Source organism: Typopeltis vanoorti, chromosome 25, assembly GCF_054136105.1.
Source record: "Typopeltis vanoorti isolate ZY-2024b chromosome 25, IOZ_Tvanoo_1.0, whole genome shotgun sequence".
Lineage (NCBI taxonomy): Eukaryota > Metazoa > Arthropoda > Arachnida > Uropygi > Thelyphonidae > Typopeltis > Typopeltis vanoorti.
The window spans coordinates 71,108,749-71,126,366 of NC_143573.1; the positions used below are offsets into that span (position 1 = coordinate 71,108,749).

The 17,618-nt window shown below is 38.1% G+C and overlaps 1 protein-coding gene across 5 annotated transcripts in view; it reads left to right on the forward strand.

Annotated features, from left to right (window-relative positions):
- Window positions 1–17,618, forward strand: part of LOC150092840 (dynein axonemal intermediate chain 7-like) — a 497,248-nt gene that overhangs the window by 109,934 nt on the left and 369,696 nt on the right. The window lies entirely within an intron of this gene.

Consider the following 17,618-nt stretch of genomic DNA (forward strand, 5'->3'; position numbering starts at 1 on the left):
TTTGCAATTTATTCTGCAAATAAGGATCAATAAATATCCAATCAGTGCTAAAGTTTCTCTCTCTTACACTCATCCTTTTCAATATTAGTTTTCCTGCCCAATTACTTCAACTTGTTCAGAAAACAGTAACTTCTTCAATTGCTTATGTCCTTCCATGTTCAGATGCAGCCCATCTCTAGCATACAACTGTCTTTTTCCTTCAAACACACTCCAAACATCAACAAATTCCAGACCTCTTTTTTTTGCACATTCTTGCAATCATATCATTCATTATCATCGCTTGTCTACTTAACTTGTAATTGTCAAAACGAGGCAGCACACACACTATTCTCCCATTGACACTTTTCCTCTTCACAATATCTAACAATGTTCTTAAATCTTTTGTTACCTGATTTATACCACCACTCAGGTCATTTGTACCCACCATAACTATCATCTTGTTTGCTTCATACCCTCTCTTTATTGCTAAAGCCACTCTTTCTATTGTCCCACCAGCCAAGCACTTCTCAGGCATACTACTCTCCATACCCTTAATCATAGAATCACCATATACCACTCTTAACTTCATTCAAGTCCACACAAGCATCACTCATGGACTCATTTTCTACGCTATTCACCATGACTCTCCCAGTTTCATTACTCAACGCTCTTTTACTTACCCCCACTCCCTCGGAGAAGGACAACTTTTTCATACACATTCACATAATACACAGGCCAATATCCTTCTCAATACAATATCAATACATTGATATTCTGTGCTGAGCATTCCTAGTTTGCTCATTTTCTACGCTATTCACCATGACTCTCCCAGTTTCATTACTCAACGCTCTTTTACTTACCCCCACTCCCTCGGAGAAGGACAACTTTTTCATACACATTCACATAACACACAGGCCAATATTCTTCTCAATACAATATCAATACATTGATATTCTGTGCTGAGCATTCCTAGTTTGCCTTTCTCTAAAATCAGCAATTGAGATATATCCACCTGGCTGAACACATTTTCAAAGAAATAACTCAGTAACTCAACTATTTCTTCTGCTTCTATCACCTTACCACAATCACTATTCATTAAAGTTATCCTTCCATTATCATTCTTTCTCCTACTCACTACATAGTGAAAGAACACTTCATGATTTTGTTTTGGCCTGCTCAGCTAATTTCCTACCATAATGTGATTTTGCCCTCATTACTATGCTCATTACTAAAAAGAGTGTCTACTCTTATTGCTTATACCTTGTATATTGCCCACAAATATGCTGATCACTTTTTTCATTTTTATTATTATTATTATTATTCAGTCCTCCATGGAGTCAAGAGACTCATCGTGGGAGAAACTTCCTAGGAAACACAAAATCTATCATACCACTCCTTGAACTCATTGACCATTCTTGCTCTCACCACTCTATCAGGTGACCCATTTCACGATTCAACCACTCTCCATTAAAAGAAACCACTCCTCACCTTCTTGCTCACAGCTTCCTTTTGTAACTTCTAGAGATAGTCCATTGTCATCGCTCCTTCCTGCTGTTCCACCAAGCGAAAGAACTCCTCACTGTCATCCCTGTAACAAAGTCTCAATATCCCTGTAAAAAAAAGTCTCAATCATATCACATCTCCTTCTTCTATCTACCAATATTTGCAGTCCACATTCCCTCAGCCGATCCTCATAACTAACATTGTACAGTCCTGAAACCATCTTTGTTATCTGCCTCTGTACCCTTTCCACAGTTAATTTATACCCTTCAAATCCTCGGGACCAAATTTGAGAACAATAGTCTAAGTGTGGTCTGATCAGGGTCTTATACAATGAAAAGGTAACACTTTTATCTCTGCAGGTCAGCATCCTTCTCAATATTGCAGCAATCCTCTGGGTTACCTTCACCACCTTTGCAATATGCTCCCTGAATTTCAGTTTTCTAACAATCATCAGCCCCAGATCTGCACGCATCTGCACTATTACTAATAACCCTTCCAAGCTTCACATCTTCTGCAAACAACTGAATACCCCCCCCTTTGCAATCCATTGATAACGTCATTGATATAAAGGATAAACAATACAGTTGCCAGTACTGAGACCCTGTGTGACCCCCACTTGTAACCTTCTGCCTGCTTGATATTGCCCCACCATACACAACTCTCTGATACCTATCAGACAGCCAATCCTGAATCCAGTTGAATAACCTGACATCTAAACCCATGTGCTGCTACTTAAATATCAGCTTATCACATGGCACGCTATCAAATGCCTTTGCAAAATCCAAAAAAATGGCAGTGTATATCTTTCTCTCATCAACTGCTCTTGTCACTGTATTATTAAAGGTGTTTATTAATTTATTAATAAACACCTTTAATAATAAAATTTATTAATAAAGTATGTCACTTTATTATTACAATCATATTACTAAAGCAAGAGCACCCCTTAACAAATCCATGTAGACTCTCACAGGTAACATTACCCTCATCTGCCCAACGCTGTATATAGTCCCTCACTAAATTCTCCAAGATCTTAACAAATACTGATGAAACACAAACTGGCTTATAATTAGACACTTCCAGTCTGTTACCGCCCTTATGCAATGGCACTATCTTACCTTCTTTCCATTCTTTGGGTATCTTTACCGTAGCCAGACTTTCATTGAAAAGCCAGGCCAACTAAGCTGTAAGTACTTGAGCACATTCCCTCAAAACTTGTGGTGAAATACCATCCAGTCCCACAGCTGTACTGACATCCAGAGTACTCAGTATTTGGAACACACTCTCCTCTTGCACCTCTAAACCTCGAACCTGCCCTATCCCTCTAGTATTAAAACTTACTTCTCCAGGATGAAATACTCCAATAAAGTGTTCATTGAACAACTCCACTATGTCCTCTGCATCAGTGACTCTATTCCCATTTTTATCCCACAATGTCATTCTTCCACAATCATTTCTCCTTCTACTGGCCACATAGTTAAAAAATTCCCTAGGATTTTCTTTAGATCTTAGTGCTTTCTCTTCTCAAATTCCACTTTTGCCTTCCTCACCATATTAGGAACTCTCCTGACCTGAGTCTTATATTCTTCATGCATCTGCTCTCCACCCCTCTCCTTATATCTCTTTTTCACCTGCAGTTCCTGTTTGATATTGTTTGTCATCCACTTTACACCAAATTGTGTCTGCTTCTTCACTCGTGGAATACAGCTTACTATTGCTGCTAACAAATATTCCTTCACAATTTCCTAAGCACTAATGATATCCTGGCAATTCTGCTCTCAATGGAACTGCCCTGAGTTGATATCTAAAACCATTATAATCACCTGCCTCATAATTCCACATATGTTTCCCTTTCTTTGATACTTCTGCATGTCTATTCATCTTCCAAGTCAAAACCACATGGTCACTCTCTCTCCAACTGGGGGAAGAAATGTCATCTCAGTTATTATCAGCTCTTCTGATGCTTTGCCCAAATCCAAAACTCTTGAACCTCTTGTTCCCTCTATTACATGTTGCCTATGACATTTGTCCCTCAAGAATTCTAAAAATTCCATTCCCTTATTACTATGTGCATTTTCCTCTTCCCAACTTGTACTGCCTCTAATTAAAATCTCTCATAACAATCATTCTTCTTGCACTTGCCAAGTTGAACTGCCTAAACACCTCCTGCTCCCCACCCTCTGTGTTCTTTGGCTTGTAGCAACACCCTACTAAACATTTTTCACAGTGTTTTCTTTTTTCTTTCTTTCCTTTCTTTTTTTTTTTTTTTTGAGCTCCTGCTTAATAAATTCACATCAATTTATTATTATTATCTGACACCTCCAGGGAGTCCATGGATTCATTGCAGGAGGACACATGTACCCACTGACTATATAATTCATCATCTTCACTATGCTGTCTGTTATCCACTAATATTTGTAAATGTCTGATCTACATGTAAAGAAAGTAAAGAAAGGCTGATTATTCATAGCAGTGCTTTACAGTATAAATAACACTAGCAGAATAATGTAAATAAATAATTTTTTAAGTTGCTAAATATTTCACCAGATTCCCACCTATTATGTTCAGAGCACGAATTGCAAATGTTGTAAAATGCACAGCACTCAAATGGTATGTTTCAGAAACCAAATTGAAACTTGAAAAGGAAACTGGTGTACTTGCATGGAGCTCTCTCTAGGGATTAGATAAAAGGAAGTTAATTCAAATAAATCAGGCTAAATTATGGTCATAGAATGATGTCTCTCAGCTCCTTGGAAAATGAATGTCGTTTAAATCAACATAGTGGATGTTGATCTCTCAGACCTGTAGAACTTTGATACAGCACATAGTTTTCATAATTTTTTGCACTTGATTACAAAGTAAATTATATTAAAGATGCCACAAAATTATATTCTTGTTTAATCCTTGTTTCATGGTTTCATGTGTACACTTGAATCAAGGATTAAACAAGAATTTAAATTTGTAGCTTCTTTAATTTAATTTATTTTCTTCTTCTTCAACCATAGTCTATGTAGACTTTTGGGACACTATATAAAGGTGACAATTCTAACATACTCTCTCCAAATGTTTCTGTCTTTCAATCTTCTTAGCTGCATCCTGAGCTACTGAGCTACATCCTAAAGTTGGGATGTAGCTCAGTGGTAGAGCATTCCTTTGCATGTGAAAATCCCTAGGTTTGAACCCTAGTATCTCCATGCAGCTTTCTTTAATTTATTTTCACTGATTTTAATGAGCAATTTTTGCTGACCTGGTTGGTCGAGTGGTTAATGTATCCGCTTTCAATGAGAGTTGTAGAGTGGGTGCCCTGCCTCAATGAGTCTTTGGACTCTTTAGAGGTTAACATAATAATAAAATTAACAAAGTGAGAATGAAGAATTAGTCCACTTTCTGATATTATCTGTCCATAACCAAGTGAAAAAGCTTTCAACAAAAATAAAATATATTTGACAAGGATCTGTATTCTTGTTGAATCCCTTGCCCAGTTGTAAGCAAAGTTTGTGCATGAAGTATCTTCACGACTAGGAGCTACTTGCATATTGAAGCTGTTGACTTCACATAATTTGCCTCATTATCCCATAATGGAAAAACATTATTATAGGAAGGGCCACTATCGAGACCAATATTGACTTGCATTGAGGTCTCATCAATAGAGCTGGACCCAGATGATACCAAGGTTAATCATTGCAGAAGTCATATATTTTTCTGTATACAAGCAAAAAGATGTATCACGTTATTATAAAAATGCATTGGATCAGAGATGGTTGTTGAAAGTTACTTGGTTACAAACTAAACTTTCAACAAACTTCAATGATAACCTTTCTATTTCTGATGCAGTGTAATTTAATAATAAGATGATACATTTAACTTGTATATGGAAAATATATGACTTCTGCATCGATTCAACCTTAGTATCTTCCTGGGTCTGACTTCCACTGATGAGACCCCAATAAAAGTTGAAACTGGTCTGGATAATTGCCCATCCCATAATGTCTTTGTATTATGGAATGGTCTGTGCGGTTAGCCGAGTGGCTATGTACTTTGCGACCATATGCCTGGGAAAGGAGTGTCCTGGGCTCGATTCTCATCGCCAACGTGAGAAGCTTAAGGATCTTTCTCAGACATAGCCAAGTTAGCCGGTCTTGGGCGTGGACAGCAGGGTTTTTCTCCCCAGTTTATCAGAGGTTTTTCCTCCTGCAAGCAGGCAAACTGGCCCTGTGAACATACACACACAGATTACAGTCAGGAATACTTAAATCCCAGTCATAGGCCTGATTTGTCAGCTATGCCGGTCCCTAGCCCAGATAATTTGAGGGGATTGAGATGGTGCCATACTTCCCCGTAAAAGGGGCCTCATTGCCGTTATATCATCATACGCTATAATAATAATTATGGAATGGATACTGAGGCAACTGATCTGAAGTCAACAGTTTCGGTATATACAGTTTACTTCATTTGCAAGCTTTGTTTGATTATACTTGGATAAAGGATTAAACAAGAATATAATTTCTTGAAAATATAATTTACTCACAATAAGACAACTGTCTTATTCAGTGGAATAAGACAGTTGTCTTATTCCATTGAATCTTGTGGGAAGAGAATATTCATAACGTGATCTGTCAGTCCTTACTTGCATACTGATGATAGTGAATATAGTTTTAATTTTCTTGAAGGCATACAGATGTAAACAGATCTGCCAGACTACCCAACATAGGCCTAGTTACAGGTATATGGAACTTCGCATGCTCTGGCTGTGCAATGGATGAAGGCAATCTTATGAATAATAGGTAATGTTTCTAGTTAAATGTATAGTTTGAAAGTGGCTTGAAGATTTAGATACACTACCTTTTCAGATATGCCCGTGTTATAGGAAAAAGGAATAGGTTTCTTGTTATCTTGTGTCAGATGTTGGAATGACCAGAGAGGGCTAGCAGCATTTTGTCTGTTTTATGTGGGCATATACACTGCTTGGAAAGACGTCAACAGACACTAGTGTGAGGAACAAACAGCCGTGGCACCAAACCTTAATAAGATGTAGGACCTCCTTTTGCCATGATGACTGCAGTAATCCTGCACATTTTCCACAAGTGTATGATAGCGATCAATTGAAATTTTGGACCACTCTTCCTGTAGGCATGGAATGAGGTCCTGGACTGTTGTGGGACAGACATCCCTTGACCTCACTCAATGCTCCAGTTCATCCAACAGATGTTCAATAAGGCTGAGATCAGGGATCTGTGGAGGTCAGTCAAGTGTGGTGACATTGATGTCCACAAACCATGCAGTTACAGCAGCAGCCTTATGGCACGGTGCATCGTCTTGCTGAAAGAGACAATGGTCAGTTCTGTAGAATTGCTACAAAGTAGGAAGCATTGCATTGTTCAGAATTTTCAGATACCTCTCGGAGTTCAATATTCGTGGTACCACAAACATAGGTCTGAAGCCAAACCAGGAAAAACAGGATCCACTCTGGTAAGAGACAATCACCAGGCATCCACCATACCTTTCTGTCTGCTCAGTAGAGGATGTAGTGTGATTCGTCATTCCATAACACAACTTTCCAAGTTTCCACATCTCACTTTACTCTTTTTTGCTCTTTGCACCACTGAATGCTAATTGTTAGCTCAGGTAATGTGGAGCTTGCATATTGCAGTCCTACCATGGAAATCCATGTTGTGAGCATTGGTTCTGAATGTTTTTTGTGCAGATTCATGTTCTAGTCTATGCCCAGAACTCCACATTCAATGTGTCAGTTGACGAATGGCAGTTTTCATATATTATCCTTCATAGCTCCCTACAGTCATGTTCAGTGAGTGTGGTGGGTCGTTCACTGTGGGTAGCACTTGCAGTTGGCTCCTACACTTCCATCTCAGTGTGGTATTATCACTGATTGTTGACCTGGGATTGTCCAATTTGTCAACGGTTTGTCAACATGGCATCCTATAACAATGCCTCTTTCAAACTACATGTTCAAACCACAGCTATTTCACCCAGACACAGTTGCACTGACTTGGGAGGTTCATATTCCAATTTATGCTGGCTACAAAAAAAAACAGATGACTCATTACATGGCACAATGCACCTTGCCCATGGGAGTTGTCTGTTGACTTCTTTTCAAGCAGAGTATGTCTGTTTTTTATGGGTATTACAATGAGTTGTAGCCATTCGCTAAAAAGATGTGGCAATTATAACTAGTTCTCTGGCAAGAGTTATGTTATTAGAACCATTACCCCTGGCTCTGTGTATAAATGTTTCGAGAATGTTTTATTGTTGGGCTGGATGGTGGTATTGTTTCTTATATAAGTACTTTTCTGCTTGTGCAGATTTTCTATAAACCAGAAATGATAATGACCATTTAGTAGCTTAATTAATGTGCTTAAGAAACAAAGAGCATTTGTTTTGTTTTCTATTGTAAAGTATATTTTTGGATGTTGCCTGTTTTAAATGCACTAGAAACAGTATTTAATATGCCTGGGCCATGAGATTAAACAGTAAATAGATCATCTACATTGACTATTTAGACCCTTGAGTGTTCATTTTCCAGATATTCTATACAGAAATTAATTTTTGTGTGTGTGTGTGTGTGTGTGTGTGGTGGTGGTGGGGGGGTCCATTTCTGACCCATGTAGTCGTTTTTATATTTTTCCTTTCCATGAAAAATAATCTGAGTGTATTATAAATTTGAATAATTCAAATAATTTGGGAGAGGGAATATCAGTTAATAGTATCGAGGATTTCTGTTGGTAGTAAATCAAGAAGTAATAACAAAACCAGTTATGATATCTGAATTTTTTAGATTATGATGTTTTATTAAAGTTTTAAGGGGATACAATTTTTTGCAAAGGAGGGGGAGTTGCCTGTGGTGTGTTGCTATCATGTTAAATCATTCCAGTGTTCCTGGGTGGTGTAGTTTTAGTTTTTTTTTGTATATTTTTTATCACATAGTACGGAAACTCTGCTCTTAAAACCAATCATAGAACTAATTAAGAGGGAGATGTTAAATCCCGTTTTATTTTATAGCCGGGTACGAAACTCGGGTCGAAATCCATCGACATCCGTAGCATTTCAATGCCGAAAAAACTATCGGCGGAACCAAATGTAAATGACCACTTGGATAGTATAACACCAGGGCAACTCCATGCAAAGGTGGAGCAAGCTCCCTCACTAACTTTAATATTCTTTCATAATGTAAAACCCAGCTCCTAAGAGATGTAAATATATTGTTTTACATTAACAATATATTTACATCTCTTATATAAACATTTTCACTGTTGTCATATTGCTTTCCTTTCATCGGTAAATGAAGTCGGTGGAAGAGAAAGAAGTCACAGGGTGCTAAATAAGGTGAATACAGCGAGTGATCCAACACACAAACTTGGTTTTTGCTCAAACATCGTTCGAACACTGTCTCACAGTGTTCGAACGATGAGATGTTGCATTATCGTGCAAAAGTGATCAGCTGCCTGCATCACGATATTCATGCCATATGCGATGAATTCTCTCTATCGATCACTTCAAAACTTCGAGATAAAACTCACCATTGACTGTTTGGCCAGGCGGCATGAATTCTTTGTGGAAAATGCCCTTGGAATCCTAGAAACAAATCAGTGTTGTCTTTATTTTTGACTTCTCCAAGCGACTTTTTTTTGGATGCCCCTCTTCTGTTGGTCTTCACTCAGCACTCTGGTGCTTTGTTTTGGACTCATACCCAAAATACCATGTTTCGTCACCAGTAACGATCGTTTCAAGGAAGTTTGAGTTCTTATGAGCGGTTTTAATGAGGTCCTTGCAGTTTTCAATTCAATAAATTTTTTGGTCTTCAGTCAACTTGTGGGGAACAAATCGCAAATTCAATTTATGAAGGCTCCAACTCTCGGTCAAAATGTTCTGCACAGTTGATTTTGGAATCCCCAATTCATCTTCAATCAATCTTTTGAGATGATTTCGGCTTTTCGCACTTTTTGGATGTTAACTTTGCTCAGTCCAGTTTTTGGACGGCCCGGCTTTTCATCGTCCTCAAGCGTCTCACGACCACTTTGAAATTGCTTAAACCACTTCTAAACTTGAGTACGGGATAAGCATTCATCACCGTATGCTTTTTGAAGCAATCGATGCGTTTCAGTGAAACTTTTACCAAGTTTAACAAAAGTCAATCTCTGCTCTCTGTTTGAAACTCATTTTCCGACTGTCGTCAAAACACACTGTCACTCTTGGCACTATAACTTGGCTTCTAATGAAACAAATATCATAAACAGTTGAAACAACACTAATGAAGGTTGCCGCTTTCCACAACAAAAAGATTCAACAAGTGAAGCCACTAGTTTCTTCTATTTTCAAAAAGTTCGGTTTCTTTTTGGACAGAGGATGTATTTCATCCTGTTAGTTCTGTCTGAAAAGGAAAACCACCTACCTTGGTCACATGCTAAATCATGAATCCCTACACAAAACACTTCTAGAAGGAATGATACAAGAAAAAAGAAGAAGAGGAAGACAAAGAACAGATTGGATGGGAAATATTAAGGACTGGACCTTTTTGTCCTATGAAGAATGCAAAAGAGAAGCACAAAACCATAAATGGTGGAAGCTCATGGTAGCCAACCTCTTGTAAGGAGATGACATCTGACAAGACAAGAGTCTCTGTCTCACAATAGATAACTTCAATGAACTTTCTTCTTCACTGTCATCTTGCTGCAATTGTATTCTTTTTGGATTCAGTTATTCATTAACAAAACCTCCTTCCTCAATTCTATTCTCTTTTTCTGAAAATACTGTATCCCTTTTATTTTTCTATTCCTATATTATAATCTGTGTTATAATCTCACGACCGCTTTGAAATCGCTTAAACCACTCGTAAACTTGAGTATGGGATAAGCATTCATCACCAGGTCTTTTTAATACCTGTAACTTTTGGCCAAGTTGAACTAACCAGTGCTAGAACCTTCTCCGTTCAAGGTAATTCTCCATTAATATGTTTAAATTGTAGTATCTCTTTTTGTTTTATGTAGGATAATATGAGGATGCAAACATTTGTTTTCTTCTTAATTGACTCCTGGGTACTCCTGTCTACTGGGTACTGAATGAACGAGGATGGGCTGCAGGGGCGAATGCTGTTCTTGAAATTCATGCTTGCTCTTGTTATCATTCAGGCAGTGAGAGGTGTGATTGAAGTGTAATTAGTGGAATAACGAATTACTGAAATTTAAAACTATACATTTAGAAATTTATGTACATTTAATCGTACAAATACAACATTTATTTTACAAATGATATTCTATCTTTTTCAATTTAGCTACTTGAATACAAATTTTATCCTACAGTTCTTCTTTTTAAACCTGTCAATAACATTGTCATAAAAAGTTGGTTGTAACTTAATTTTCCCAAGCAACACACACTTGTAAAGGCTGGCTGAAGCTCACTGCTAGAGCTACATTGACTGTGTATTGCCTGTGTTTAAGCAACAGATTGAGACGACATAAAATGGCTATGTGTGCGCATGAAATCACAGTGCTGCTGTGAGGACCTGGCTCCTACAACTGAGCAAGCCAAGGTAGCTTTGACTAGACGAGCAAGCATCGGCCTTTGATACACAACGCAAAGCTCAATTATTGTCGCGCAAGCTTAAGACGTTTTCTGTCTACAAAAATAAAAGCCTAAATGGAATGCTTATAAATGCATGCATTTATTAATAAATAAATATTACTTCTTTCTCAAGTAATGAGCTTTCACAGCAAGCATAGCAAGCATGGAGAACGCCCTTGATGGGCTGGCAATTTGGGACTTAGCCAACCAATTTGTACTCTCTATTGGCTGAAACCACAAATCCATATGATGGTACAACGTGATGAGATTTCCCTCCTAATCGACTTCATTCCAGAAAAGGTTGTAAACCTGTAGTATGATGAGATTTCTAAACCTGTACATGATGAGATTTCTCTCCTAATCGACTCCATTCCACAAAAGGTTGTAAACCTGTAGTACCCTAGTGCTGTGCCACTAGGGTACGACCCTAGTACTCTATAGACTAAACATGGAACTTTTTGAACATTTGTAAAAAACCTGGTTTGCCAACCATATTGGAAAACCATGTCTGCTTGTGGTAAAATAAGTATATGGAAATAAGTATAAATAGATACCATGTTTAAGCTTTTTGTTGATAACATTGCTTATTATTTATTTGTAATGCCACTGTAAATTTTATTTTTTGGTGATACATCCCCTCCCCCTCAGGACATTTCAAAATGCAGTCCTGGTAAATTAGTATATATTGCATGTGTGCTGGCCTGTGTTGAGAGAGAGAGAGGGAGAGAGCTCTCTTTTGGTGTTCATTTTGAACAGTTAGATTGTAATCCCACGGGAGCACTTTGTTAGGAAGGTTATTCCATGTAACAAAGATGGACGGAATGAAAGAGAAATGAGAGAAGCAAATTTGGAGATTAACAACTGAACTGCAAACTGATGTTGGACAGTGCTGCTCATATTATTGTAGGTTTAACAGATATGGGGTTGGGGAATGATAGAAGCCAGTTAAGTGAAATAGCAACCATGAAAATTTCTGTAGAAAAGGCACAAAGTAGAAGCACACCATGAGAGAGTGTTTTGAATCTGTGAGAGAGGGATTATTGAATAGCTGAACTGTCCTCTTTTGGATGGTGTCAAGAACTGTTAGGGAACCGACTTAAACTAGAACAGCATTTTAGGTTTGAACAGAGTTAGTAACTGGATAGGTAAAATGTCACGAGTGAAAAAAGTTACCAAATATTTTGGAGTCTGAGGAAACTAGAGATATGATGTGCTTATGCCATGAAAGGCTAGAAGTAAATGTTATCCTAGGAAAAGAGGAGAGAGGGGTCAGTCGTATCTAGCAAGCTGAATATTATATAGAAAGTGAACTAAGATTTTATTTGCAAGAAGATACACGACTGTGTTTTGGTAGCATTGCAGGTGACTAGATCATCCCATCCCATTGAAGAATGGTATGAAGATCAGTCTTTAAAGCACTGTTGACATATCTTCTTCAGGCTTGAGATGTATATCAAAAGGTTTGTCAAATGAGTAGGAGCAATGGAGTGTAGTCATTAGCAAAACTACGAATAGGGTTTGAGTTCAGTGAGGGGAATGTCATTTATGTTCAGTAGAAGATGGTATCTGCACTGTTAGCCAAGTGGCAGTGCATTTCACAGTGATATGCCTGGGAAGGGGGGTGTCCTGCATTCGGTTCCCGTTGCAGACGTGAGGAGCTTAGGATCTTTCTCAGACATACTAAGTTAGCTGGTCTTGGGCGTGGACTGCAGGGTTTTTCCTCCCCCAAGCAGGCAAACTGGCTCCATGAACACATGCTTCTACAGACATAGGATACCTCCAGGAATAAGGAGTAAACAACCTATTCCGTAGAATTTCGGTTCCAAATGCCTACACAGTAAAATGTGTAGGACTATGCATGAGCATAATTGAGGATGTATGAGATGGTTCAATATATTCAACCTTTGTAATTACCTAATTGCAAAGGTTGAATATATTGGAAACATATCATATCATTGGAAATTTGCAGAGCATACTTCTTTGTCAAACTATCAGATAACTTGGAAATATCAAGTACATGCAACAGCATGTCATGGAAAGATTTCTTCAAATCTTTCCATGGCATATGTTCAGAGGCAAGTGATAAAGCAAGGAAATTTGTTTTATGAGTTGTTGGAAGGAGAAGAATAATTCCAGGAGATCAAATGATTTATCATTAGATAACATTAGTATGAGCTGGAGAGAGACAGAGTGAGAGAGAGAAATGTGTCCAGTAGTCTTTTCAAGCGACCAGAAAGCATGGCTGCTGTTTGTGCTAGAGGTGAGTTTCTGCATTTTTCTTTTTTTGAAGTCAGATTTTAATTTGTTGATGGTTGTTTCATGTTTGTGGCATGCTGAAATGTAGGCTGGGAGTGAAGCAAGAGTTTTTGTCTCAAACCTCATGTGATGTGCTGTTTTTTTTTTTTTTTTTTTTTCATTCTTATTAGAAAAGGTAGGCCTTGGATATTAGGTGCAATTTTTGAATGATGTCAGGAATGTAGGCTTTCATTCCAACATGGATAATTACAATTTCTGTAACCCAATCAGAACAAGCGTTTGGTTGTTCTGAAAACAGCAGTCTGATCACAGAAAGGAAAAGTCTCGAAGGGTAATCTCACTTGGCATTGTTATATTGACAAAGGATATGTGGTCAGAGTGACCAAGAGGAGGGAGATTTGTCATTCCACTAGAGATTAGACCTATACAAGGTTATGGTCTGAGTTACTATGAGTAGAGGTCATCATCTCTTCTCTCCAGAAGGAGAACTGATTAATAAGTGATCTAGAATGTTGATTGAGTGGGGAGGATTATTCTTGAAGCATCATTGCTTACAGCATAAACTTAGCCTCTCTTTTGGCTTGGTCATTGGAATTGGAAACAGGGAGCCAGTTGGAGTTTTAGATATTAATGTCACCAAGGAAGATTTTTTCTGTTTTGTAATCCAATTAACTACCCTAAGGGTAGTTGGAGATAGCAAGAAACCAAATCAAAGAAGTCAGTATAATTTTTTGCTTTGGAAAGGGTGGGTGAGCAGAAACAATATGTAAGTGATATGTAATGGAGCAAGAAAACCTTAAGTCAGAGAAGTGAAAAAAGAGGATATTCAAGATTTGGTATCCTTTCACAAGTACTACACAAAAGCACTTGTGCCATCACCCTTGTGTAATAAGAAATCATATACAGTAATTTGGACAGTTAAGGTGAGCTATGAGGTTTGGTCATATACAGGAAACCAAGTCTGGATATTGCTAAGTGATGGCATATTTCATTTAAGTTTTAAGTTTGCATTTATGCTATGAATGTTGATGAAGTGGATGTGGAAGTGATTTTTGGCAAGATTTTTTTTTGTTTTTTTAATTTTTTAGGTGAGATTTTTTAATCTGTGATAGACCAGAATGATGAGATAGCAACTGGATCTATCTGTAAAGAAAATGAGTTTCTTGAGTTTTTGAGGGATAACTACCTCAGACAGTATGTAACAAAAGGCAACAAGGACTGAGAGTCTTGGATTTCGGCATCTCATCATAGAATGTAATTATAAAGGAGGTGTCAAACCCACCAGTTGGTGAGAGTGACCATGAAGTGATTACCTGGGTGGTTGCCAGCAGTGTGAGGACCCTCTGTAAGAAAAGGGTATACGTGGAACTACAAGGGGGATGATTATGAAGAGCTCAGGAGACAGCTTGCAGTTGTAGCTTACATGGAATCAGGAGTTAGCTGGAAAAGAGATCAGTGCAGCTTGGGGGATTTTCAAAATCTATCCAGTAGATGCAATGTCTAAATGTATTCCAAGGGTGAGAAGGTTAAATAAAGTAGGTGTGAAATGGATGAATAAAGAGATTAAGTATGCATTACAGAGAAAAAAGGCATTATGGAGGCAGCATAAGAGAAGTGTAAATAACCAATTCCATGAGGACTACAAATACCAGGCAAGGCAGGTGACTTGGTTGGTAAGGGTAGCTAAAGTGAGGTATGAACAGCAGTTAATGAAGCCAAAAAGAATCCTAAGGAGTTCTTTTGATATGTAGCCAGCAAAAGAAAGAATGATTATGGAAGGATGACATTGATTGGAGAAAATTGTATAAAGACAGCTTTGCAAAAGGTGTGGTGGAAAAACTAAATTACCATTTCGTAAAGGTCTTTAAATCTTGTGAATGTGACTTCATGGAGAGATTGAGAGCACTTGATGATGGGGAGGAAAGACTGACTGTAAGTGAGCAAGAGGTGTATGGGGAGTTGAGAAAATTAGATGTAAATAAGGCTGTGGTAACTTGATAATATATCACCATGTATTCTGAAGGAATGTGCCAGAGAGTTGATGCCAGACTTGACATATTTTTTTCTTATGAGTCTTGCACTGGGTCAAGTTCCTAAGGAGTGGAAGGAGGGCAAGATTATGCCACTTCATAAAGGAGATGATAGAACTCAAGCATCAAAGTATAGGCCTATCTGTGTGTCAGGTGTTGTAGTTGGAGAAGCTTGTGAAAACTAGGATCCAGTTGGGTTAACAACAGTGTTATTATCTTTGATGGACAGCATGGATTTGCTAAAAGAAGGTGATGTTTTAGTAATCTACTTACTTATTACAATAAGCTGATTGCTTCCTTGGACAGAGGAGAAGGATACACAGTAATATACTTAGATTTCGCAAAGGCTTTTGATGGATTACCACATGATAAGTTGATAGTCAAATTAGAGCGGATGGGGTTGGATATTAGATTGGTGCATTCAATTGGAGACTAGTTATCAGCTAGGTATCAGCAATTTGTGTATTGTGGAGTGATATCCAGGAAAAGGAAAGTCACACTAGTGGTGTGCCTCAGGGGTCTGTTTTAGAGCCATTATTGTTTAACTTGTATATTAATGATATTGGGGAAAATTTGGATGGAGATACTCAGTTGTTTGCAGATGATGCAAAGTCGGGGCGAACCAAGAAGAGTAGAGATGATGTTGTGGCCTTACAAGAAGACTTGAATAAATTGAGTGACTGGGCATGGGAATGGGGATGTGAGTTCAATGTTGTAAAATGTAAGGTTTTAAAATTTGGAAAACAAAGATGGGATGCAGAATTTATGCTTGGTGAGGATATATTGTCAGAGGTGGAGGAAATAAGAGATCTGGGGGTGATAGTGGATAAGGATCTGAAATTTAGGGGGACACATAGCCAAAATTGTGAAGACAACACAAAGGCTTCTGGGAATGATGTGGAGGACACTGTCTTGTAGAATTAGAGAGATTCTTGTTCCATTGTATAAGACAACACAAAGGCTTCTGGGAATGATGTGGAGGACACTGTCTTGTAGAATTAGAGAGATTCTTGTTCCATTGTATAAGGCTTTGATTAGATTTGAGAAGATGTAACTTGCAGAGTCTGGTAAACAGGAGGAAGAGGGGAGATATGATAGAGAGACCTACAAATTAGTAAGGGGTTGTTATAGGATCAGTGTTGGAGAGATTTTACAACAAATGGTGGGAGATCAGGGGAGAATTAGAGGTCATCTCTGGAAACTGTATAAAGAGGGTGTGAGTAGGGGAGTGAGAAGCAGGTTTTTTTTCATGCAGAGTTGTGAATGATTGGAATGCCCTGCCTTAGAGTGTGGTGTCTGCAGAGAATTTGAGTGTGTTTAAAGCACGGTATGATGAGCTGTGTGTATGATAAAAGGACTTCCCAGATGAGTCTTTGACTCCATGGGATCTTGGGTAATAATAATAATAATAATAATAATAATAATACAAAATCTGTATGATTTTCTTGTCATGTTGGTATATTGAAAGTTAAATAAAGTGTAAGGACATGTAGCAAGACAGGGAAAGAGAAATGGAGAGATTCTAACATTACAGAAGTCACCCAGTCACCCATACAGAAAGCATCCAGTCTCCTTACTATTATATGCCATTGACAGTGCTATCCCCCCCCCCCCCCAGACACCACACTGTGAGTATCACCAGAATTATGTGCCAGTTAATTGTGAATCATTCTGATGCATTAGCCATCTGGTTTTGGTATTATTTATAAGCCTCCATGGAATTTGAATACTTAGAGGTTGAGTTTTTGGAGTCAGCTTCTGAGTTGAGGGATTGAACACTCACAGACCACAATAATTATCATACCTTGCCTTTTAGCACCTGCCAAGCAAAAATTCTTCTTTTCTTTTCCTCACTCACATGACCTTTGTACAGTTTCCAGGAATGATCTTTGTTATTGCATCACCTATTATCCTATGTAATAATTATCTTGTATGAATCTGATAGGCCTCCTCTCATTAAGTTATACATCTCAACTATATCAATTCCCCCTTCTCTTCCTCCTATCTACACAAGCTCTGAAGACCACATTCCCTCAGTCTGTCCTCATACTCAATATTCCAGAGTCTTGAGACAGTCAGTTCTTCACCTCTGCACTTTCTCTAAGGTTTCTTTATCACCAATATAGCCAGGTGACAAGATCTGTGCATAGAACACAAATGAGGTTTGGTCATAAACAGGAAACCAGGTCTAGATATTGTTAAGTGATGGCATGTTTCATGTGATGCTTCACTGTATAAGACATAGCCTAATGTCTTATACAGTGAAGTCATCACCTC